Raw genomic sequence first — 26,548 nt, 5'->3', positions numbered from 1 at the left:
GAGTTCCGTATTTATACAGAAGTAGCTTGATTGGTCATTGCGGGATTTGAACCTGAGTCGTCAGGACGAGAGCCAGATATCTTAACCACTCGACTACACAGCACGTCTTATAACTGGGTTTAGGAAGACTGTAAAGGTATTTGGAATATTGGAAACTAGTTTGAGTTCCGTATTTGTACAGAAGAAGCGTGATTATTCATTACGGGATTCGAACCCGGGTCGTCAGGACGAGAGTCAGATATCTTAACCACTCGACTACACAGCACGTCTTATAACTGGGTTTAAGAAGACAGTAAAGTTATGTGGAATATTCGAAACTAGTTTGAGTTCCGTATTTGTACAGAAGAAGCGTGATTATTCATTACGGGATTCGAACCAAGGTCGTCAGGTATCTTTACCACTCGACTACACAGCACATCTCAAAACTGGTTTAGGAAGACTGTAAAGCTATGTGGAATATTGGAAACTAGTTTGCGTTCCGTATTTGTACAGAAGTAGCTCGATTGGTCATTTCCAGAATTCGAACCTGAGTCGTCAGGACGAGAGTCAGATATCTCAACCACTGGACTACGCAGCACGTCTTATAACTGGGTTTAGGAAGACTGTAAAGGTATTTGGAATATTGGAAACAAGTTTGAGTTCCGTATTTGTAAAGAAGAAGCGTGATTATTCATTGCGGGATTTGAACCCGTGTCGTCAGGATGAGTGTTAGGTATCTTTACCACTCGACTACACAGCACATCTCAAAACTGGGTTTAGGAGGACAGTAAAGGTATGTGGAATATTGGAAACTAGTTTGAGTTCCGTATTTGTACAGAAGAAGCGTGATTGGTCATTGCGGGATTCGAACCCGGGTCGTCAGGATGAGAGTCAGGTATATTTACCACTCGACTACACAGCACATCTCAAAACTGGGTTTAGGAAGACTGTAAAGCTATGTGGAATATTGGAAACTAGTTTGCGTTCCGTATTTGTACAGAAGTAGCTTGATTGGTCATTCCGGGATTCGAACCCGGGTCGTCAGGACGAGAGCCAGATATCTTAACCACTCGACTACACAGGACGTCTTATAACTGGGTTTAGGAAGACAGTAAATTTATGTGGAATATTCGAAACTAGTTTGCGTTCCGTATTTGTACAGAAGTAGCTTGATTGGTCATTGCGGGATTCGAATCCGGGTCGTCAGGATGAGAGTGAGGTATCTTTACCACTCGACTACACAGCACGTCTTATAACTGGGTTTAGGAAGACTGTAAAGCTATGTGGAATATTGGAAAGTAGTTTGAGTTCCGTATTTATACAGAAGTAGCTTGATTGGTCATTGCGGGATTTGAACCTGAGTCGTCAGGACGAGAGTCAGATATCTTAACCACTCGACTACACAGCACGTCTTATAACTGGGTTTAGGAAGACTGTAAAGGTATTTGGAATATTGGAAACTAGTTTGAGTTCCGTATTTGTACAGAAGAAGCGTGATTATTCATTACGGGATTCGAACCCGGGTCGTCAGGACGAGAGTCAGATATCTTAACCACTCGACTACACAGCACGTCTTATAACTGGGTTTAAGAAGACAGTAAAGTTATGTGGAATATTGGAAACTAGTTTGAGTTCCGTATTTGTACAGAAGAAGCGTGATTATTCATTACGGGATTCGAACCAGGGTCGTCAGGTATCTTTACCACTCGACTACACAGCACATCTCAAAACTGGTTTAGGAAGACTGTAAAGCTATGTGGAATATTGGAAACTAGTTTGAGTTCCGTATTTGTACAGAAGTAGCTCGATTGGCCATTTCCAGAATTTGAACCTGAGTCGTCAGGACGAGAGTCAGATATCTCAACCACTGGACTACACAGCACGTCTTATAACTGGGTTTAGGATGACTGTAAAGGTATTTGGAATATTGGAAACTAGTTTGAGTTCCGTATTTGTACAGAAGAAGCGTGATTATTCATTACGGGATTCGAACCCGGGTCGTCAGGACGAGAGTCAGATATCTTAACCACTCGACTACACAGCACGTCTTATAACTGGGTTTAGGAAGACAGTAATGGTATGTGGAATATCGGAAACTAGTTTGAGTTCCTTATTTGTACGGAACTAGCTTTATTGGTCATTGCGGGATTCGAACCCAGGTCGTCAGGACGAGAGCCAGATATCTTAACCACTCGACTACACAGAACGTCTTATAACTGGGTTTAGGAAGACAGTAAAGGTATGTGGAATATTGGAAACTAGTTTGCGTTCCGTATTTGTACAGAAGTAGCTTGATTGGTCATTGCGGGATTCGAACCCGGGTCGTCAGGACGAGAGTCAGATATCTTAACCACTCGACTACACAGCACGCTTTATAACTGGGTTTAGGAAGACTGTGAAGCTATGTGGAATATTGGAAACTAGTTTGAGTTCCGTATTTGTACAGAAGTAGCTTGATTGGTCATTCCGGGATTCGTACCCGTGTGGTCAGGATGAGAGCCAGATATCTTAACTACTCGACTACACAGCACACCTCAAAACTGGGTTTAGGAAGACTGTAAAGGTATGTGGAATAATTGAAACTAGTTTGAGTTCCGTATTTGTACAGAAGAAGCGTGATTATTCATTGCGGGATTCGAACCAGGGTCGTCAGGTATCTTTACCACTCGACTACACAGCACATCTCAAAACTGGTTTAGGAAGACTGTAAAGCTATGTGGAATATTGGAAACTAGTTTGAGTTCCGTATTTGTACAGAAAAAGCGTGATTGGTCATTCCGGGATTCGAACCCGGGTCGTCAGGACGAGAGTCAGATATCTTAACTACTCGACTACACAGAACGTCTTATAACTGGGTTTAGGAAGACAGTAAAGGTATGTGGAATATTGGAAACTAGTTTGCGTTCCCTTATTTGTACAGAAGTAGCTTGATTGGTCATTGCGGGATTCGAATCCGGGTCGTCAGGACGAGAGCCAGATATCTTAACTACTCGACTACACATAACGTCTCATAACTGGGTTTAGGAAGACTGTAAAGGTATTTGGAATATTGGAAACTAGTTTGAGTTCCGTATTTGTAAAGAAGAAGCGTGATTATTCATTGCGGGATTTGAACCTGAGTCGTCAGGACGAGAGTCAGATATCTTAACCACTCGACTACACAGCACGTCTTATAACTGGGTTTAGGAAGACTGTAAAGGTATTTGGAATATTGGAAACTAGTTTGAGTTCCGTATTTGTAAAGAAGAAGCGTGATTATTCATTGCGGGATTTGAACCTGAGTCGTCAGGACGAGAGTCAGATATCTTAACCACTCGACTACACAGCACGTCTTATAACTGGGTTTAGGAAGACTGTAAAAGTATTTGGAATATTGGAAACTAGTTTGGGATCCGTATTTGTACAGAAGAAGCGTGATTATTCATTACGGGATTCGAACCCGGGTCGTCAGGACGAGAGTCAGATATCTTAACCACTCGACTACACAGCACTTCTTATAACTGGGTTTAGGAAGACAGTAAAGTTATGTGGAATATTGGAAACTAGTTTGAGTTCCGTATTTGTACAGAAGAAGCGTGATTGTTCATTACGGGATTCGAACCCGGGTCGTCAGGACGAGAGTCAGATATCTTAACCACTCGACTACACAGAACGTCTTATAACTGGGTTTAGGAAGACTGTAAAGGTATTTGGAATCTAGTTTGAGTTCTGTATTTGTACAGAAGTAGCTCGATTGGTCATTCCGGGATTCGAACCTGAGTCGTCAGGACGAGAGTCAGATATCTTAACCACTCGACTACACAGTACGTCCTAAAACTGGGTTTAGGAAGACTGTAAAGGTAAGTGGAATATTGGAAACTAGTTTGAGTTCCGTATTTGTGAAGAAGAAGCGTGATTGGTCATTGCGGGATTCGAACCCGGGTCGTCAGGATGAGAGTCAGGTATATTTACCACTCGACTACACAGCACATCTCAAAACTGGGTTTAGGAAGACTGTAAAGCTATGTGGAATATTGGAAACTAGTTTGCGTTCCGTATTTGTACAGAAGTAGCTTGATTGGTCATTGCGGGATTCGAACCCGGGTCGTCAGGACGAGAGTCAGATATCTTAACCACTCGACTACACAGAACTTCTTATAACTGGGTTTAGGAAGACAGTAAAGGTATGTGGAATATTGGAAACTAGTTTGCGTTCCGTATTTGTACAGAAGTAGCTTGATTGGTCATTGCGGGATTCGAACCCGGGTCGTCAGGACGAGAGTCAGATATCTTAACCACTCGACTACACAGAACGTCTTATAACTGGGTTTAGGAAGACGGTAAAGGTATGTGGAATATTGGAAAGTAGTTTGAGTTCCGTATATATACAGAAGTAGCTTGATTGGTCATTGCGGGATTCGAACCCGGGTCGTCAGGACGAGAGCCAGATATCTTAACCACTCGACTACACAGAACGTCTTATAACTGGGTTTAGGAAGACAGTAAATGTATGTGGAATATTGGAAACTAGTTTGCGTTCCGTATTTGTACAGAAGTAGCTTGATTGGTCATTGCGGGATTCGAATCCGGGTCGTCCAGGACGAGAGTCAGATATCTTAACCACTCGACTACACAGCACATCTCAAAACTGGGTTTAGGAAGACAGTAAAGGTATGTGGAATATTGGAAACTAGTTTGAGTTCCGTATTTGTACAGAAGAAGCGTGATTGGTCATTGCGGGATTCGAACCTGAGTCGTCAGGACGAGAGTCAGAAATCTTAACCACTCGACTACACAGAACGTCTTATAACTGGGTTTAGGAAGACTGTAAAGGTATTTGGAATATTGGAAACTAGTTTGCGTTCCGTATTTGTACAGAAGTAGCTTGATTGGTCATTGCGGGATTCGAATCCGGGTCGTCAGGACGAGAGTCAAATATCTTAACCACTCGACTACACAGCACATCTCAAAACTGGGTTTAGGAAGACAGTAAAGGTATGTGGAATATTGGAAACTAGTTTGAGTTCCGTATTTGTACAGAAGAAGCGTGATTGGTGATTCCGGGATTCGAACCCGGGTCGTCAGGACGAGAGTCAGATATCTTAACCCCTCGACTACACAGCACATCTTATAACTGGGTTTAGGAAGACTGTAAAGGTATTTGGAATATTGGAAACTAGTTTGAGTTCCGTATTTGTACAGAAGTAGCTCGATTGGTCATTCCGGGATTCGAACCTGAGTCGTCAGGACGAGAGTCAGATATCTTAACCACTCGACTACACAGCACGCTTTATAACTGGGTTTAGGAAGACTGTGAAGCTATGTGGAATATTGGAAACTAGTTTGAGTTCCGTATTTGTACAGAAGTAGCTTGATTGGTCATTCCGGGATTCGTACCCGTGTGGTCAGGATGAGAGCCAGATATCTTAACTACTCGACTACACAGCACACCTCAAAACTGGGTTTAGGAGGACTGTAAAGGTATGTGGAATAATTGAAACTAGTTTGAGTTCCGTATTTGTACAGAAGAAGCGTGATTATTCATTGCGGGATTCGAACCAGGGTCGTCAGGATGAGTGCCAGATATCTTAACCACTCGACTACACAGCACGTTTTATAACTGGGTTTAGGAAGACAGTAATGGTATTTGGAATATTGGAAACTAGTTTGAGTTCCGTATTTGTACAGAAGTAGCTCGATTGATCATTCCGGGATTCGAACCTGAGTCGTCAGGACGAGAGTCAGATATCTTAACCACTCGACTACACAGCACGCTTTATAACTGGGTTTAGGAAGACCGTGAAGCTATGTGGAATATTGGAAACTAGTTTGAATTCCGTATTTGTACAGAAGTAGCTTGATTGGTCATTCCGGGATTCGTACTCGTGTGGTCAGGATGAGAGCCAGATATCTTAACTACTCGACTACACAGCACACCTCAAAACTGGGTTTAGGAAGACTGTAAAGGTATGTGGAATAATTGAAACTAGTTTGAGTTCCGTATTTGTACAGAAGAAGCGTGATTATTCATTGCGGGATTCGAACCAGGGTCGTCAGGATGAGTGCCAGATATCTTAACCACTCGACTACACAGCACGTCTTATAACTGGGTTTAAGAAGACAGTAAAGTTATGTGGAATATTGGGAACTAGTTTGAGTTCCGTATTTGTACAGAAGAAGCGTGATTATTCATTACGGGATTCAAACCCGGGTCGTCAGGACGAGAGTCAGATATCTTAACCACTCGACTACACAGCACATCTCAAAACTGGGTTTAGGAAGACTGTAAAGCTATGTGGATTATTGGAAACTAGTTTGAGTTCCGTATTTGTACAGAAGTAGCTCAATTGGTCATTCCGGGATTCGAACCCGGGTCGTCAGGACGAGAGTCAGATATCTTAACTACTCGACTACACAGCACATCTCAAAACTGGGTTTAGGAAGACTGTAAAGCTATGTGGAATATTGGAAACTAGTTTGAGTTCCGTATATGTACTGAAGCAGCGTGATTGGTCATTTCCAGAATTTGAACCCGTGTCGTCAGGATGAGTGTTAGGTATCTTTACCACTCGACTACACAGCACATCTCAAAACTGGGTTTAGGAAGACTGTAAAGCTTTGTGGAATATTGGAAACTAGTTTGCGTTCCGTATTTCTACAGAAGTAGCTTGATTGGTCATTGCGGGATTCGAACCCGGGTCGTCAGGACGAGAGTCAGATATCTTAACCACTCGACTACACAGAACGTCTTATAACTGGGTTTAGGAAGACAGTAAAGGTATGTGGAATATTGGAAACTAGTTTGAGTTCCGTATTTGTACGGAAGTAGCTTGATTGGTCATTGCGGGATTCGAACCCGGGTCGTCAGGACGAGAGCCAGATATCTTAACCACTCGACTACACAGAACGTCTTACAACTGGGTTTAGGAAGACTGTAAAGCTATGTGGAATATTGGAAACTAGTTTGAGTTCCGTATATGTACTGAAGCAGCGTGATTGGTCATTTCCAGAATTTGAACCCGTGTCGTCAGGATGAGTGTTAGGTATCTTTACCACTCGACTACACAGCACATCTCAAAACTGGGTTTAGGAAGACTGTAAAGCTTTGTGGAATATTGGAAACTAGTTTGCGTTCCGTATTTCTACAGAAGTAGCTTGATTGGTCATTGCGGGATTCGAATCCGGGTCGTCAGGATGAGTGTTAGGTATCTTTACCACTCGACTACACAGCACATCTCAAAACTGGGTTTAGGAAGACAGTAAAGGTATGTGGAATATTGGAAACTAGTTTGAGTTCCGTATTTGTACAGAAGAAGCGTGATTGGTCATTGCGGGATTCGAACCCGGGTCGTCAGGATGAGAGTCAGGTATATTTACCACTCGACTACACAGCACATCTGAAAACTGGGTTTAGGAAGACTGTAAAGGTATTTGGAATATTGGAAACTAGTTTGAGTTCCGTATTTGTACAGAAGTAGCTCGATTGATCATTCCGGGATTCGAACCTGAGTCGTCAGGACGAGAGTCAGATATCTTAACCACTCGACTACACAGCACGCTTTATAACTGGGTTTAGGAAGACTGTGAAGCTATGTGGAATATTGGAAACTAGTTTGAGTTCCGTATTTGTACAGAAGTAGCTTGATTGGTCATTCCGGGATTCGTACCCGTGTGGTCAGGATGAGAGCCAGATATCTTAACTACTCGACTACACAGCACACCTCAAAACTGGGTTTAGGAAGACTGTAAAGGTATGTGGAATAATTGAAACTAGTTTGAGTTCCGTATTTGTACAGAAGAAGCGTGATTATTCATTGCGGGATTCGAACCAGGGTCGTCAGGTATCTTTAACACTCGACTACACAGCACATCTCAAAACTGGTTTAGGAAGACTGTAAAGCTATGTGGAATATTGGAAACTAGTTTGAGTTCCGTATTTGTAGAGAAAAAGCGTGATTGGTCATTCCGGGATTCGATCCCGGGTCGTCAGGACGAGAGTCAGATATCTTAACTACTCGACTACACAGAACGTCTTATAACTGGGTTTAGGAAGACAGTAAAGGTATGTGGAATATTGGAAACTAGTTTGCGTTCCCTTATTTTACAGAAGTAGCTTGATTGGTCATTGCGGGATTCGAATCCGGGTCGTCAGGATGAGAGTGAGGTATCTTTACCACTCGACTACACATCACGTCTTATAACTGGGTTTAGGAAGACTGTAAAGGTATGTGGAATATTGGAAACTAGTTTGCGTTCCGTATTTGTACAGAAGTAGCTTGATTGGTCATTGCGGGATTCGAATCCGGGTCGTCCAGGACGAGAGTCAGATATCTTAACCACTCGACTACACAGCACATCTCAAAACTGGGTTTAGGAAGACAGTAAAGGTATGTGGAATATTGGAAACTAGTTTGAGTTCCGTATTTGTACAGAAGAAGCGTGATTGGTCATTGCGGGATTCGAACCTGAGTCGTCAGGACGAGAGTCAGAAATCTTAACCACTCGACTACACAGAACGTCTTATAACTGGGTTTAGGAAGACTGTAAAGGTATTTGGAATATTGGAAACTAGTTTGCGTTCCGTATTTGTACAGAAGTAGCTTGATTGGTCATTGCGGGATTCGAATCCGGGTCGTCAGGACGAGAGTCAAATATCTTAACCACTCGACTACACAGCACATCTCAAAACTGGGTTTAGGAAGACAGTAAAGGTATGTGGAATAATTGAAACTAGTTTGAGTTCCGTATTTGTACAGAAGAAGCGTGATTATTCATTGCGGGATTCGAACCAGGGTCGTCAGGATGAGTGCCAGATATCTTAACCACTGGACTACACAGCACGTCTTATAACTGGGTTTAGGAAGACTGTAAAGGTATTTGGAATATTGGAAACTAGTTTGAGTTCCGTATTTGTACAGAAGAAGCGTGATTATTCATTACGGGATTCGAACCCGGGTCGTCAGGACGAGAGTCAGATATCTTAACCACTCGACTACACAGCACGTCTTATAACTGGGTTTAAGAAGACAGTAAAGTTATGTGGAATATTGGAAACTAGTTTGAGTTCCGTATTTGTACAGAAGAAGCGTGATTATTCATTACGGGATTCAAACCCGGGTCGTCAGGACGAGAGTCAGATATCTTAACCACTCGACTACACAGCACATCTCAAAACTGGGTTTAGGAAGACTGTAAAGCTATGTGGATTATTGGAAACTAGTTTGAGTTCCGTATTTGTACAGAAGTAGCTCAATTGGTCATTCCGGGATTCGAACCCGGGTCGTCAGGACGAGAGTCAGATATCTTAACTACTCGACTACACAGCACATCTCAAAACTGGGTTTAGGAAGACTGTAAAGCTATGTGGAATATTGGAAACTAGTTTGAGTTCCGTATATGTACTGAAGCAGCGTGATTGGTCATTTCCAGAATTTGAACCCGTGTCGTCAGGATGAGTGTTAGGTATCTTTACCACTCGACTACACAGCACATCTCAAAACTGGGTTTAGGAAGACTGTAAAGCTTTGTGGAATATTGGAAACTAGTTTGCGTTCCGTATTTCTACAGAAGTAGCTTGATTGGTCATTGCGGGATTCGAACCCGGGTCGTCAGGACGAGAGTCAGATATCTTAACCACTCGACTACACAGAACGTCTTATAACTGGGTTTAGGAAGACAGTAAAGGTATGTGGAATATTGGAAACTAGTTTGAGTTCCGTATTTGTACGGAAGTAGCTTGATTGGTCATTGCGGGATTCGAACCCGGGTCGTCAGGACGAGAGTCAGATATCTTAACCACTCGACTACACAGAACGTCTTATAACTGGGTTTAGGAAGACTGTAAAGGTATGTGGAATATTGGAAACTAGTTTGAGTTCCGTATTTATACAGAAGTAGCTTGATTAATCATTGCGGGATTTGAACCTGAGTCGTCAGGACGAGAGCCAGATATCTTAACCACTCGACTACACAGCACGTCTTATAACTGGGTTTAGGAAGACAGTAAAGGTATGTGGAATATTGGAAACTAGTTTGAGTTCCGTATTTGTAAAGAAGAAGCGTGATTATTGCATTGCGGGATTTGAACCTGAGTCGTCAGGACGAGAGTCAGATATCTTAACCACTCGACTACACAGCACGTCTTATAACTGGGTTTAGGAAGACTGTAAAGGTATGTGGAATATTGGAAACTAGTTTGAGTTCCGTATTTATACAGAAGTAGCTTGATTGGTCATTGCGGGATTTGAACCTGAGTCGTCAGGACGAGAGCCAGATATCTTAACCACTCGACTACACAGCACGTCTTATAACTGGGTTTAGGAAGACAGTAAAGGTATGTGGAATATTGGAAACTAGTTTGAGTTCCGTATTTATACAGAAGTAGCTTGATTGGTCATTGCGGGATTTGAACCTGAGTCGTCAGGACGAGAGCCAGATATCTTAACCACTCGACTACACAGCACGTCTTATAACTGGGTTTAGGAAGACTGTAAAGGTATTTGGAATATTGGAAACTAGTTTGAGTTCCGTATTTGTACAGAAGAAGCGTGATTATTCATTACGGGATTCGAACCCGGGTCGTCAGGACGAGAGTCAGATATCTTAACCACTCGACTACACAGCACGTCTTATAACTGGGTTTAAGAAGACAGTAAAGTTATGTGGAATATTCGAAACTAGTTTGAGTTCCGTATTTGTACAGAAGAAGCGTGATTATTCATTACGGGATTCGAACCAGGGTCGTCAGGTATCTTTACCACTCGACTACACAGCACATCTCAAAACTGGTTTAGGAAGACTGTAAAGCTATGTGGAATATTGGAAACTAGTTTGCGTTCCGTATTTGTACAGAAGTAGCTCGATTGGTCATTTCCAGAATTCGAACCTGAGTCGTCAGGACGAGAGTCAGATATCTCAACCACTGGACTACGCAGCACGTCTTATAACTGGGTTTAGGAAGACTGTAAAGGTATTTGGAATATTGGAAACAAGTTTGAGTTCCGTATTTGTAAAGAAGAAGCGTGATTATTCATTGCGGGATTTGAACCCGTGTCGTCAGGATGAGTGTTAGGTATCTTTACCACTCGACTACACAGCACATCTCAAAACTGGGTTTAGGAGGACAGTAAAGGTATGTGGAATATTGGAAACTAGTTTGAGTTCCGTATTTGTACGGAAGTAGCTTGATTGGTCATTGCGGGATTCGAACCCGGGTCGTCAGGACGAGAGCCAGATATCTTAACCACTCGACTACACAGAACGTCTTACAACTGGGTTTAGGAAGACTGTAAAGCTATGTGGAATATTGGAAACTAGTTTGAGTTCCGTATATGTACTGAAGCAGCGTGATTGGTCATTTCCAGAATTTGAACCCGTGTCGTCAGGATGAGTGTTAGGTATCTTTACCACTCGACTACACAGCACATCTCAAAACTGGGTTTAGGAAGACAGTAAAGGTATGTGGAATATTGGAAACTAGTTTGAGTTCCGTATTTGTACAGAAGAAGCGTGATTGGTCATTGCGGGATTCGAACCCGGGTCGTCAGGATGAGAGTCAGGTATATTTACCACTCGACTACACAGCACATCTGAAAACTGGGTTTAGGAAGACTGTAAAGGTATTTGGAATATTGGAAACTAGTTTGAGTTCCGTATTTGTACAGAAGTAGCTCGATTGGTCATTGCGGGATTCGAACCCGGGTCGTCAGGACGAGAGTCAGATATCTTAACCACTCGACTACACAGAACGTCTTATAACTGGGTTTAGGAAGACGGTAAAGGTATGTGGAATATTGGAAAGTAGTTTGAGTTCCGTATTTATACAGAAGTAGCTTGATTGGTCATTGCGGGATTCGAACCCGGGTCGTCAGGACGAGAGCCAGATATCTTAACCACTCGACTACACAGCACGTCTTATAACTGGGTTTAGGAAGACTGTAAAGGTATGTGGAATATTGGAAACTAGTTTGAGTTCCGTATTTATACAGAAGTAGCTTGATTGGTCATTGCGGGATTTGAACCTGAGTCGTCAGGACGAGAGCCAGATATCTTAACCACTCGACTACACAGCACGTCTTATAACTGGGTTTAGGAAGACAGTAAAGGTATGTGGAATATTGGAAACTAGTTTGAGTTCCGTATTTATACAGAAGTAGCTTGATTGGTCATTGCGGGATTTGAACCTGAGTCGTCAGGACGAGAGCCAGATATCTTAACCACTCGACTACACAGCACGTCTTATAACTGGGTTTAGGAAGACTGTAAAGGTATTTGGAATATTGGAAACTAGTTTGAGTTCCGTATTTGTACAGAAGAAGCGTGATTATTCATTACGGGATTCGAACCCGGGTCGTCAGGACGAGAGTCAGATATCTTAACCACTCGACTACACAGCACGTCTTATAACTGGGTTTAAGAAGACAGTAAAGTTATGTGGAATATTCGAAACTAGTTTGAGTTCCGTATTTGTACAGAAGAAGCGTGATTATTCATTACGGGATTCGAACCAGGGTCGTCAGGTATCTTTACCACTCGACTACACAGCACGTCTCAAAACTGGGTTTAGGAGGACAGTAAAGGTATGTGGAATATTGGAAACTAGTTTGAGTTCCGTATTTGTACAGAAGAAGCGTGATTGGTCATTGCGGGATTCGAACCCGGGTCGTCAGGATGAGAGTCAGGTATATTTACCACTCGACTACACAGCACATCTCAAAACTGGGTTTAGGAAGACTGTAAAGCTATGTGGAATATTGGAAACTAGTTTGCGTTCCGTATTTGTACAGAAGTAGCTTGATTGGTCATTCCGGGATTCGAACCCGGGTCGTCAGGACGAGAGCCAGATATCTTAACCACTCGACTACACAGGACGTCTTATAACTGGGTTTAGGAAGACAGTAAATTTATGTGGAATATTCGAAACTAGTTTGCGTTCCGTATTTGTACAGAAGTAGCTTGATTGGTCATTGCGGGATTCGAATCCGGGTCGTCAGGATGAGAGTGAGGTATCTTTACCACTCGACTACACAGCACGTCTTATAACTGGGTTTAGGAAGACTGTAAAGCTATGTGGAATATTGGAAACTAGTTTGTGTTCCGTATTTGTACAGAAGTAGCTTGATTGGTCATTGCGGGATTCGAACCCGGGTCGTCAGGACGAGAGTCAGATATCTTAACCACTCGACTACACAGAACTTCTTATAACTGGGTTTAGGAAGACAGTAAAGGTATGTGGAATATTGGAAACTAGTTTGCGTTCCGTATTTGTACAGAAGTAGCTTGATTGGTCATTGCGGGATTCGAACCCGGGTCGTCAGGACGAGAGTCAGATATCTTAACCACTCGACTACACAGAACGTCTTATAACTGGGTTTAGGAAGACGGTAAAGGTATGTGGAATATTGGAAAGTAGTTTGAGTTCCGTATTTATACAGAAGTAGCTTGATTGGTCATTGCGGGATTCGAACCCGGGTCGTCAGGACGAGAGCCAGATATCTTAACCACTCGACTACACAGAACGTCTTATAACTGGGTTTAGGAAGACAGTAAAGGTATGTGGAATATTGGAAACTAGTTTGAGTTCCGTATTTGTAAAGAAGAAGCGTGATTATTGCATTGCGGGATTTGAACCTGAGTCGTCAGGACGAGAGTCAGATATCTTAACCACTCGACTACACAGCACGTCTTATAACTGGGTTTAGGAAGACTGTAAAGGTATGTGGAATATTGGAAACTAGTTTGAGTTCCGTATTTATACAGAAGTAGCTTGATTGGTCATTGCGGGATTTGAACCTGAGTCGTCAGGACGAGAGCCAGATATCTTAACCACTCGACTACACAGCACGTCTTATAACTGGGTTTAGGAAGACAGTAAAGGTATGTGGAATATTGGAAACTAGTTTGAGTTCCGTATTTATACAGAAGTAGCTTGATTGGTCATTGCGGGATTTGAACCTGAGTCGTCAGGACGAGAGCCAGATATCTTAACCACTCGACTACACAGCACGTCTTATAACTGGGTTTAGGAAGACTGTAAAGGTATTTGGAATATTGGAAACTAGTTTGAGTTCCGTATTTGTACAGAAGAAGCGTGATTATTCATTACGGGATTCGAACCCGGGTCGTCAGGACGAGAGTCAGATATCTTAACCACTCGACTACACAGCACGTCTTATAACTGGGTTTAAGAAGACAGTAAAGTTATGTGGAATATTCGAAACTAGTTTGAGTTCCGTATTTGTACAGAAGAAGCGTGATTATTCATTACGGGATTCGAACCAGGGTCGTCAGGTATCTTTACCACTCGACTACACAGCACATCTCAAAACTGGTTTAGGAAGACTGTAAAGCTATGTGGAATATTGGAAACTAGTTTGCGTTCCGTATTTGTACAGAAGTAGCTCGATTGGTCATTTCCAGAATTCGAACCTGAGTCGTCAGGACGAGAGTCAGATATCTCAACCACTGGACTACGCAGCACGTCTTATAACTGGGTTTAGGAAGACTGTAAAGGTATTTGGAATATTGGAAACAAGTTTGAGTTCCGTATTTGTAAAGAAGAAGCGTGATTATTCATTGCGGGATTTGAACCCGTGTCGTCAGGATGAGTGTTAGGTATCTTTACCACTCGACTACACAGCACATCTCAAAACTGGGTTTAGGAGGACAGTAAAGGTATGTGGAATATTGGAAACTAGTTTGAGTTCCGTATTTGTACAGAAGAAGCGTGATTGGTCATTGCGGGATTCGAACCCGGGTCGTCAGGATGAGAGTCAGGTATATTTACCACTCGACTACACAGCACATCTCAAAACTGGGTTTAGGAAGACTGTAAAGCTATGTGGAATATTGGAAACTAGTTTGCGTTCCGTATTTGTACAGAAGTAGCTTGATTGGTCATTCCGGGATTCGAACCCGGGTCGTCAGGACGAGAGCCAGATATCTTAACCACTCGACTACACAGGACGTCTTATAACTGGGTTTAGGAAGACAGTAAATTTATGTGGAATATTCGAAACTAGTTTGCGTTCCGTATTTGTACAGAAGTAGCTTGATTGGTCATTGCGGGATTCGAATCCGGGTCGTCAGGATGAGAGTGAGGTATCTTTACCACTCGACTACACAGCACGTCTTATAACTGGGTTTAGGAAGACTGTAAAGCTATGTGGAATATTGGAAACTAGTTTGTGTTCCGTATTTGTACAGAAGTAGCTTGATTGGTCATTGCGGGATTCGAACCCGGGTCGTCAGGACGAGAGTCAGATATCTTAACCACTCGACTACACAGAACTTCTTATAACTGGGTTTAGGAAGACAGTAAAGGTATGTGGAATATTGGAAACTAGTTTGCGTTCCGTATTTGTACAGAAGTAGCTTGATTGGTCATTGCGGGATTCGAACCCGGGTCGTCAGGACGAGAGTCAGATATCTTAACCACTCGACTACACAGAACGTCTTATAACTGGGTTTAGGAAGACGGTAAAGGTATGTGGAATATTGGAAAGTAGTTTGAGTTCCGTATTTATACAGAAGTAGCTTGATTGGTCATTGCGGGATTCGAACCCGGGTCGTCAGGACGAGAGCCAGATATCTTAACCACTCGACTACACAGAACGTCTTATAACTGGGTTTAGGAAGACAGTAAAGGTATGTGGAATATTGGAAACTAGTTTGCGTTCCGTATTTGTACAGAAGTAGCTTGATTGGTCATTGCGGGATTCGAATCCGGGTCGTCAGGACGAGAGTCAGATATCTTAACCACTCGACTACACAGCACATCTCAAAACTGGGTTTAGGAAGACAGTAAAGGTATGTGGAATATTGGAAACTAGTTTGAGTTCCGTATTTGTACAGAAGAAGCGTGATTGGTCATTGCGGGATTCGAACCTGAGTCGTCAGGACGAGAGTCAGAAATCTTAACCACTCGACTACACAGAACGTCTTATAACTGGGTTTAGGAAGACTGTAAAGGTATTTGGAATATTGGAAACTAGTTTGCGTTCCGTATTTGTACAGAAGTAGCTTGATTGGTCATTGCGGGATTCGAATCCGGGTCGTCAGGACGAGAGTCAGATATCTTAACCACTCGACTACACAGCACATCTTATAACTGGGTTTAGGAAGACTGTAAAGGTATTTGGAATATTGGAAACTAGTTTGAGTTCCGTATTTGTACAGAAGTAGCTCGATTGGTCATTCCGGGATTCGAACCTGAGTCGTCAGGACGAGAGTCAGATATCTTAACCACTCGACTACACAGCACGCTTTATAACTGGGTTTAGGAAGACTGTGAAGCTATGTGGAATATTGGAAACTAGTTTGAGTTCCGTATTTGTACAGAAGTAGCTTGATTGGTCATTCCGGGATTCGTACCCGTGTGGTCAGGATGAGAGCCAGATATCTTAACTACTCGACTACACAGCACATCTCAAAACTGGGTTTAGGAGGACTGTAAAGGTATGTGGAATAATTGAAACTAGTTTGAGTTCCGTATTTGTACAGAAGAAGCGTGATTATTCATTGCGGGATTCGAACCAGGGTCGTCAGGATGAGTGCCAGATATCTTAACCACTCGACTAAACAGCACGTTTTATAACTGGGTTTAGGAAGACAGTAAAGGTATTTGGAATATTGGAAACTAGTTTGAGTTCCGTATTTGTACAGAAGTAGCTCGATTGGTCATTTCCAGAATTCGAACCTGAGTCGTCAGGACGAGAGTCAGATATCTTAACCACTGGACTACACAGCACGTCTTATAACTGGGTTTAGGAAGACTGTAAAGGTATTTGGAATATTGGAAACTAGTTTGAGTTCCGTATTTGTACAGAAGAAGCGTGATTATTCATTACGGGATTCGAACCCGGGTCGTCAGGACGAGAGTCAGATATCTTAACCACTCGACTACACAGCACGTCTTATAACTGGGTTTAAGAAGACAGTAAAGTTATGTGGAATATTGGAAACTAGTTTGAGTTCCGTATTTGTACAGAAGAAGCGTGATTGTTCATTACGGGATTCAAACCCGGGTCGTCAGGACGAGAGTCAGATATCTTAACCACTCGACTACACAGCACATCTCAAAACTGGGTTTAGGAAGACTGTAAAGCTATGTGGATTATTGGAAACTAGTTTGAGTTCCGTATTTGTACAGAAGTAGCTCAATTGGTCATTCCGGGATTCGAACCCGGGTCGTCAGGACGAGAGTCAGATATCTTAACTACTCGACTACACAGCACATCTCAAAACTGGGTTTAGGAAGACTGTAAAGCTATGTGGAATATTGGAAACTAGTTTGAGTTCCGTATATGTACTGAAGCAGCGTGATTGGTCATTTCCAGAATTTGAACCCGTGTCGTCAGGATGAGTGTTAGGTATCTTTACCACTCGACTACACAGCACATCTCAAAACTGGGTTTAGGAAGACTGTAAAGCTTTGTGGAATATTGGAAACTAGTTTGCGTTCCGTATTTCTACAGAAGTAGCTTGATTGGTCATTGCGGGATTCGAACCCGGGTCGTCAGGACGAGAGTCAGATATCTTAACCACTCGACTACACAGAACGTCTTATAACTGGGTTTAGGAAGACAGTAAAGGTATGTGGAATATTGGAAACTAGTTTGAGTTCCTTATTTGTACGGAAGTAGCTTGATTGGTCATTGCGGGATTCGAACCCGGGTCGTCAGGACGAGAGCCAGATATCTTAACCACTCGACTACACAGAACGTCTTACAACTGGGTTTAGGAAGACAGTAAAGGTATGTGGAAAATTGGAAACTAGTTTGAGTTCCGTATTTGTACAGAAGAAGCGTGATTGGTCATTGCGGGATTCGAACCCGGGTCGTCAGGATGAGAGTCAGGTATATTTACCACTCGACTACACAGCACGTCTTATAACTGGGTTTAGGAAGACAGTAAAGGTATGTGGAATATTGGAAACTAGTTTGCGTTCCGTATTTGTACAGAAGTAGCTTGATTGGTCATTGCGGGATTCGAATCCGGGTCGTCAGGACGAGAGTCAGATATCTTAACCACTCGACTACACAGCACATCTCAAAACTGGGTTTAGGAAGACAGTAAAGGTATGTGGAATATTGGAAACTAGTTTGAGTTCCGTATTTATACAGAAGTAGCTTGATTGGTCATTGCGGGATTTGAACCTGAGTCGTCAGGACGAGAGCCAGATATCTTAACCACTCGACTACACAGCACGTCTTATAACTGGGTTTAGGAAGACTGTAAAGGTATTTGGAATATTGGAAACTAGTTTGAGTTCCGTATTTGTACAGAAGAAGCGTGATTATTCATTACGGGATTCGAACCCGGGTCGTCAGGACGAGAGTCAGATATCTTAACCACTCGACTACACAGCACGTCTTATAACTGGGTTTAAGAAGACAGTAAAGTTATGTGGAATATTCGAAACTAGTTTGAGTTCCGTATTTGTAAAGAAGAAGCGTGATTATTCATTGCGGGATTTGAACCTGAGTCGTCAGGTATCTTTACCACTCGACTACACAGCACATCTCAAAACTGGTTTAGGAAGACTGTAAAGCTATGTGGAATATTGGAAACTAGTTTGAGTTCCGTATTTGTACAGAAGTAGCTCGATTGGTCATTTCCAGAATTCCAACCTGAGTCGTCAGGACGAGAGTCAGATATCTCAACCACTGGACTACGCAGCACGTCTTATAACTGGGTTTAGGAAGACTGTAAAGGTATTTGGAATATTGGAAACAAGTTTGAGTTCCGTATTTGTAAAGAAGAAGCGTGATTATTCATTGCGGGATTCGAACCCGGGTCGTCAGGATGAGAGTCAGGTATATTTACCACTCGACTACACAGCACATCTGAAAACTTGGTTTAGGAAGACTGTAAAGGTATTTGGAATATTGGAAACTAGTTTGAGTTCCGTATTTGTACAGAAGTAGCTCGATTGATCATTCCGGGATTCGAACAGGAGTCGTCAGGACGAGAGTCAGATATCTTAACCACTCGACTACACAGCACGCTTTATACCTGGGTTTAGGAAGACTGTGAAGCTATGTGGAATATTGGAAACTAGTTTGAGTTCCGTATTTGTACAGAAGTAGCTTGATTGGTCATTCCGGGATTCGTACCCGTGTGGTCAGGATGAGAGCCAGATATCTTAACTACTCGACTACACAGCACACCTCAAAACTGGGTTTAGGAAGACTGTAAAGGTATGTGGAATAATTGAAACTAGTTTGAGTTCCGTATTTGTACAGAAGAAGCGTGATTATTCATTGCGGGATTCGAACCAGGGTCGTCAGGTATCTTTACCACTCGACTACACAGCACATCTCAAAACTGGTTTAGGAAGACTGTAAAGCTATGTGGAATATTGGAAACTAGTTTGAGTTCCGTATTTGTACAGAAAAAGCGTGATTGGTCATTCCGGGATTCGAACCCGGGTCGTCAGGACGAGAGTCAGATATCTTAACTACTCGACTACACAGAACGTCTTATAACTGGGTTTAGGAAGACAGTAAAGGTATGTGGAATATTGGAAACTAGTTTGCGTTCCCTTATTTTACAGAAGTAGCTTGATTGGTCATTGCGGGATTCGAATCCGGGTCGTCAGGATGAGAGTGAGGTATCTTTACCACTCGACTACACATCACGTCTTATAACTGGGTTTAGGAAGACTGTAAAGGTATTTGGAATATTGGAAACTAGTTTGCGTTCCGTATTTGTACAGAAGTAGCTTGATTGGTCATTCCGGGATTCGAACCCGGGTCGTCAGGACGAGAGCCAGATATCTTAACCACTCGACTACACAGAACGTCTTATAACTGGGTTTAGGAAGACTGTAAAGGTAAGTGGAATATTGGAAACTAGTTTGAGTTCCGTATATGTACTGAAGCAGCGTGATTGGTCATTTCCAGAATTTGAACCCGTGTCGTCAGGATGAGTGTTAGGTATCTTTACCACTCGACTACACAGCACATCTCAAAACTGGGTTTAGGAAGACTGTAAAGCTTTGTGGAATATTGGAAACTAGTTTGCGTTCCGTATTTCTACAGAAGTAGCTTGATTGGTCATTGCGGGATTCGAATCCGGGTCGTCAGGATGAGTGTTAGGTATCTTTACCACTCGACTACACAGCACATCTCAAAACTGGGTTTAGGAAGACAGTAAAGGTATGTGGAATATTGGAAACTAGTTTGAGTTCCGTATTTGTACAGAAGAAGCGTGATTGGTCATTGCGGGATTCGAACCCGGGTCGTCAGGATGAGAGTCAGGTATATTTACCACTCGACTACACAGCACATCTGAAAACTGGGTTTAGGAAGACTGTAAAGGTATTTGGAATATTGGAAACTAGTTTGAGTTCCGTATTTGTACAGAAGTAGCTCGATTGGTCATTGCGGGATTCGAACCCGGGTCGTCAGGACGAGAGTCAGATATCTTAACCACTCGACTACACAGAACGTCTTATAACTGGGTTTAGGAAGACGGTAAAGGTATGTGGAATATTGGAAAGTAGTTTGAGTTCCGTATTTATACAGAAGTAGCTTGATTGGTCATTGCGGGATTCGAACCCGGGTCGTCAGGACGAGAGCCAGATATCTTAACCACTCGACTACACAGCACGTCTTATAACTGGGTTTAGGAAGACTGTAAAGGTATGTGGAATATTGGAAACTAGTTTGAGTTCCGTATTTATACAGAAGTAGCTTGATTGGTCATTGCGGGATTTGAACCTGAGTCGTCAGGACGAGAGCCAGATATCTTAACCACTCGACTACACAGCACGTCTTATAACTGGGTTTAGGAAGACAGTAAAGGTATGTGGAATATTGGAAACTAGTTTGAGTTCCGTATTTATACAGAAGTAGCTTGATTGGTCATTGCGGGATTTGAACCTGAGTCGTCAGGACGAGAGCCAGATATCTTAACCACTCGACTACACAGCACGTCTTATAACTGGGTTTAGGAAGACTGTAAAGGTATTTGGAATATTGGAAACTAGTTTGAGTTCCGTATTTGTACAGAAGAAGCGTGATTATTCATTACGGGATTCGAACCCGGGTCGTCAGGACGAGAGTCAGATATCTTAACCACTCGACTACACAGCACGTCTTATAACTGGGTTTAAGAAGACAGTAAAGTTATGTGGAATATTCGAAACTAGTTTGAGTTCCGTATTTGTACAGAAGAAGCGTGATTATTCATTACGGGATTCGAACCAGGGTCGTCAGGTATCTTTACCACTCGACTACACAGCACGTCTCAAAACTGGGTTTAGGAGGACAGTAAAGGTATGTGGAATATTGGAAACTAGTTTGAGTTCCGTATTTGTACAGAAGAAGCGTGATTGGTCATTGCGGGATTCGAACCCGGGTCGTCAGGATGAGAGTCAGGTATATTTACCACTCGACTACACAGCACATCTCAAAACTGGGTTTAGGAAGACTGTAAAGCTATGTGGAATATTGGAAACTAGTTTGCGTTCCGTATTTGTACAGAAGTAGCTTGATTGGTCATTCCGGGATTCGAACCCGGGTCGTCAGGACGAGAGCCAGATATCTTAACCACTCGACTACACAGGACGTCTTATAACTGGGTTTAGGAAGACAGTAAATTTATGTGGAATATTCGAAACTAGTTTGCGTTCCGTATTTGTACAGAAGTAGCTTGATTGGTCATTGCGGGATTCGAATCCGGGTCGTCAGGATGAGAGTGAGGTATCTTTACCACTCGACTACACAGCACGTCTTATAACTGGGTTTAGGAAGACTGTAAAGCTATGTGGAATATTGGAAACTAGTTTGTGTTCCGTATTTGTACAGAAGTAGCTTGATTGGTCATTGCGGGATTCGAACCCGGGTCGTCAGGACGAGAGTCAGATATCTTAACCACTCGACTACACAGAACTTCTTATAACTGGGTTTAGGAAGACAGTAAAGGTATGTGGAATATTGGAAACTAGTTTGCGTTCCGTATTTGTACAGAAGTAGCTTGATTGGTCATTGCGGGATTCGAACCCGGGTCGTCAGGACGAGAGTCAGATATCTTAACCACTCGACTACACAGAACGTCTTATAACTGGGTTTAGGAAGACGGTAAAGGTATGTGGAATATTGGAAAGTAGTTTGAGTTCCGTATTTATACAGAAGTAGCTTGATTGGTCATTGCGGGATTCGAACCCGGGTCGTCAGGACGAGAGCCAGATATCTTAACCACTCGACTACACAGAACGTCTTATAACTGGGTTTAGGAAGACAGTAAAGGTATGTGGAATATTGGAAACTAGTTTGAGTTCCGTATTTGTAAAGAAGAAGCGTGATTATTGCATTGCGGGATTTGAACCTGAGTCGTCAGGACGAGAGTCAGATATCTTAACCACTCGACTACACAGCACGTCTTATAACTGGGTTTAGGAAGACTGTAAAGGTATGTGGAATATTGGAAACTAGTTTGAGTTCCGTATTTATACAGAAGTAGCTTGATTGGTCATTGCGGGATTTGAACCTGAGTCGTCAGGACGAGAGCCAGATATCTTAACCACTCGACTACACAGCACGTCTTATAACTGGGTTTAGGAAGACAGTAAAGGTATGTGGAATATTGGAAACTAGTTTGAGTTCCGTATTTATACAGAAGTAGCTTGATTGGTCATTGCGGGATTTGAACCTGAGTCGTCAGGACGAGAGCCAGATATCTTAACCACTCGACTACACAGCACGTCTTATAACTGGGTTTAGGAAGACTGTAAAGGTATTTGGAATATTGGAAACTAGTTTGAGTTCCGTATTTGTACAGAAGAAGCGTGATTATTCATTACGGGATTCGAACCCGGGTCGTCAGGACGAGAGTCAGATATCTTAACCACTCGACTACACAGCACGTCTTATAACTGGGTTTAAGAAGACAGTAAAGTTATGTGGAATATTCGAAACTAGTTTGAGTTCCGTATTTGTACAGAAGAAGCGTGATTATTCATTACGGGATTCGAACCAGGGTCGTCAGGTATCTTTACCACTCGACTACACAGCACATCTCAAAACTGGTTTAGGAAGACTGTAAAGCTATGTGGAATATTGGAAACTAGTTTGCGTTCCGTATTTGTACAGAAGTAGCTCGATTGGTCATTTCCAGAATTCGAACCTGAGTCGTCAGGACGAGAGTCAGATATCTCAACCACTGGACTACGCAGCACGTCTTATAACTGGGTTTAGGAAGACTGTAAAGGTATTTGGAATATTGGAAACAAGTTTGAGTTCCGTATTTGTAAAGAAGAAGCGTGATTATTCATTGCGGGATTTGAACCCGTGTCGTCAGGATGAGTGTTAGGTATCTTTACCACTCGACTACACAGCACATCTCAAAACTGGGTTTAGGAGGACAGTAAAGGTATGTGGAATATTGGAAACTAGTTTGAGTTCCGTATTTGTACAGAAGAAGCGTGATTGGTCATTGCGGGATTCGAACCCGGGTCGTCAGGATGAGAGTCAGGTATATTTACCACTCGACTACACAGCACATCTCAAAACTGGGTTTAGGAAGACTGTAAAGCTATGTGGAATATTGGAAACTAGTTTGCGTTCCGTATTTGTACAGAAGTAGCTTGATTGGTCATTCCGGGATTCGAACCCGGGTCGTCAGGACGAGAGCCAGATATCTTAACCACTCGACTACACAGGACGTCTTATAACTGGGTTTAGGAAGACAGTAAATTTATGTGGAATATTCGAAACTAGTTTGCGTTCCGTATTTGTACAGAAGTAGCTTGATTGGTCATTGCGGGATTCGAATCCGGGTCGTCAGGATGAGAGTGAGGTATCTTTACCACTCGACTACACAGCACGTCTTATAACTGGGTTTAGGAAGACTGTAAAGCTATGTGGAATATTGGAAACTAGTTTGTGTTCCGTATTTGTACAGAAGTAGCTTGATTGGTCATTGCGGGATTCGAACCCGGGTCGTCAGGACGAGAGTCAGATATCTTAACCACTCGACTACACAGAACTTCTTATAACTGGGTTTAGGAAGACAGTAAAGGTATGTGGAATATTGGAAACTAGTTTGCGTTCCGTATTTGTACAGAAGTAGCTTGATTGGTCATTGCGGGATTCGAACCCGGGTCGTCAGGACGAGAGTCAGATATCTTAACCACTCGACTACACAGAACGTCTTATAACTGGGTTTAGGAAGACGGTAAAGGTATGTGGAATATTGGAAAGTAGTTTGAGTTCCGTATTTATACAGAAGTAGCTTGATTGGTCATTGCGGGATTCGAACCCGGGTCGTCAGGACGAGAGCCAGATATCTTAACCACTCGACTACACAGAACGTCTTATAACTGGGTTTAGGAAGACAGTAAAGGTATGTGGAATATTGGAAACTAGTTTGCGTTCCGTATTTGTACAGAAGTAGCTTGATTGGTCATTGCGGGATTCGAATCCGGGTCGTCAGGACGAGAGTCAGATATCTTAACCACTCGACTACACAGCACATCTCAAAACTGGGTTTAGGAAGACAGTAAAGGTATGTGGAATATTGGAAACTAGTTTGAGTTCCGTATTTGTACAGAAGAAGCGTGATTGGTCATTGCGGGATTCGAACCTGAGTCGTCAGGACGAGAGTCAGAAATCTTAACCACTCGACTACACAGAACGTCTTATAACTGGGTTTAGGAAGACTGTAAAGGTATTTGGAATATTGGAAACTAGTTTGCGTTCCGTATTTGTACAGAAGTAGCTTGATTGGTCATTGCGGGATTCGAATCCGGGTCGTCAGGACGAGAGTCAGATATCTTAACCACTCGACTACACAGCACATCTCAAAACTGGGTTTAGGAAGACAGTAAAGGTATGTGGAATATTGGAAACTAGTTTGAGTTCCGTATTTGTACAGAAGAAGCGTGATTGGTGATTCCGGGATTCGAACCCGGGTCGTCAGGACGAGAGTCAGATATCTTAACCCCTCGACTACACAGCACATCTTATAACTGGGTTTAGGAAGACTGTAAAGGTATTTGGAATATTGGAAACTAGTTTGAGTTCCGTATTTGTACAGAAGTAGCTCGATTGGTCATTCCGGGATTCGAACCTGAGTCGTCAGGACGAGAGTCAGATATCTTAACCACTCGACTACACAGCACGCTTTATAACTGGGTTTAGGAAGACTGTGAAGCTATGTGGAATATTGGAAACTAGTTTGAGTTCCGTATTTGTACAGAAGTAGCTTGATTGGTCATTCCGGGATTCGTACCCGTGTGGTCAGGATGAGAGCCAGATATCTTAACTACTCGACTACACAGCACACCTCAAAACTGGGTTTAGGAGGACTGTAAAGGTATGTGGAATAATTGAAACTAGTTTGAGTTCCGTATTTGTACAGAAGAAGCGTGATTATTCATTGCGGGATTCGAACCAGGGTCGTCAGGATGAGTGCCAGATATCTTAACCACTCGACTAAACAGCACGTTTTATAACTGGGTTTAGGAAGACAGTAAAGGTATTTGGAATATTGGAAACTAGTTTGAGTTCCGTATTTGTACAGAAGTAGCTCGATTGGTCATTTCCAGAATTCGAACCTGAGTCGTCAGGACGAGAGTCAGATATCTTAACCACTGGACTACACAGCACGTCTTATAACTGGGTTTAGGAAGACTGTAAAGGTATTTGGAATATTGGAAACTAGTTTGAGTTCCGTATTTGTACAGAAGAAGCGTGATTATTCATTACGGGATTCGAACCCGGGTCGTCAGGACGAGAGTCAGATATCTTAACCACTCGACTACACAGCACGTCTTATAACTGGGTTTAAGAAGACAGTAAAGTTATGTGGAATATTGGAAACTAGTTTGAGTTCCGTATTTGTACAGAAGAAGCGTGATTGTTCATTACGGGATTCAAACCCGGGTCGTCAGGACGAGAGTCAGATATCTTAACCACTCGACTACACAGCACATCTCAAAACTGGGTTTAGGAAGACTGTAAAGCTATGTGGATTATTGGAAACTAGTTTGAGTTCCGTATTTGTACAGAAGTAGCTCAATTGGTCATTCCGGGATTCGAACCCGGGTCGTCAGGACGAGAGTCAGATATCTTAACTACTCGACTACACAGCACATCTCAAAACTGGGTTTAGGAAGACTGTAAAGCTATGTGGAATATTGGAAACTAGTTTGAGTTCCGTATATGTACTGAAGCAGCGTGATTGGTCATTTCCAGAATTTGAACCCGTGTCGTCAGGATGAGTGTTAGGTATCTTTACCACTCGACTACACAGCACATCTCAAAACTGGGTTTAGGAAGACTGTAAAGCTTTGTGGAATATTGGAAACTAGTTTGCGTTCCGTATTTCTACAGAAGTAGCTTGATTGGTCATTGCGGGATTCGAACCCGGGTCGTCAGGACGAGAGTCAGATATCTTAACCACTCGACTACACAGAACGTCTTATAACTGGGTTTAGGAAGACAGTAAAGGTATGTGGAATATTGGAAACTAGTTTGAGTTCCTTATTTGTACGGAAGTAGCTTGATTGGTCATTGCGGGATTCGAACCCGGGTCGTCAGGACGAGAGCCAGATATCTTAACCACTCAACTACACAGAACGTCT

The sequence above is a fragment of the Pholcus phalangioides genome, unplaced genomic scaffold (genome assembly GCF_987345545.1).
Source record: "Pholcus phalangioides strain wild (caught in Gottingen) unplaced genomic scaffold, Ppha-v1.0 ptg000040l_1, whole genome shotgun sequence".
Taxonomy (NCBI): domain Eukaryota; kingdom Metazoa; phylum Arthropoda; class Arachnida; order Araneae; family Pholcidae; genus Pholcus; species Pholcus phalangioides.
The sequence above is the reverse complement of the archived record's forward strand: the minus strand, read 5'-3'. Positions refer to the sequence as shown.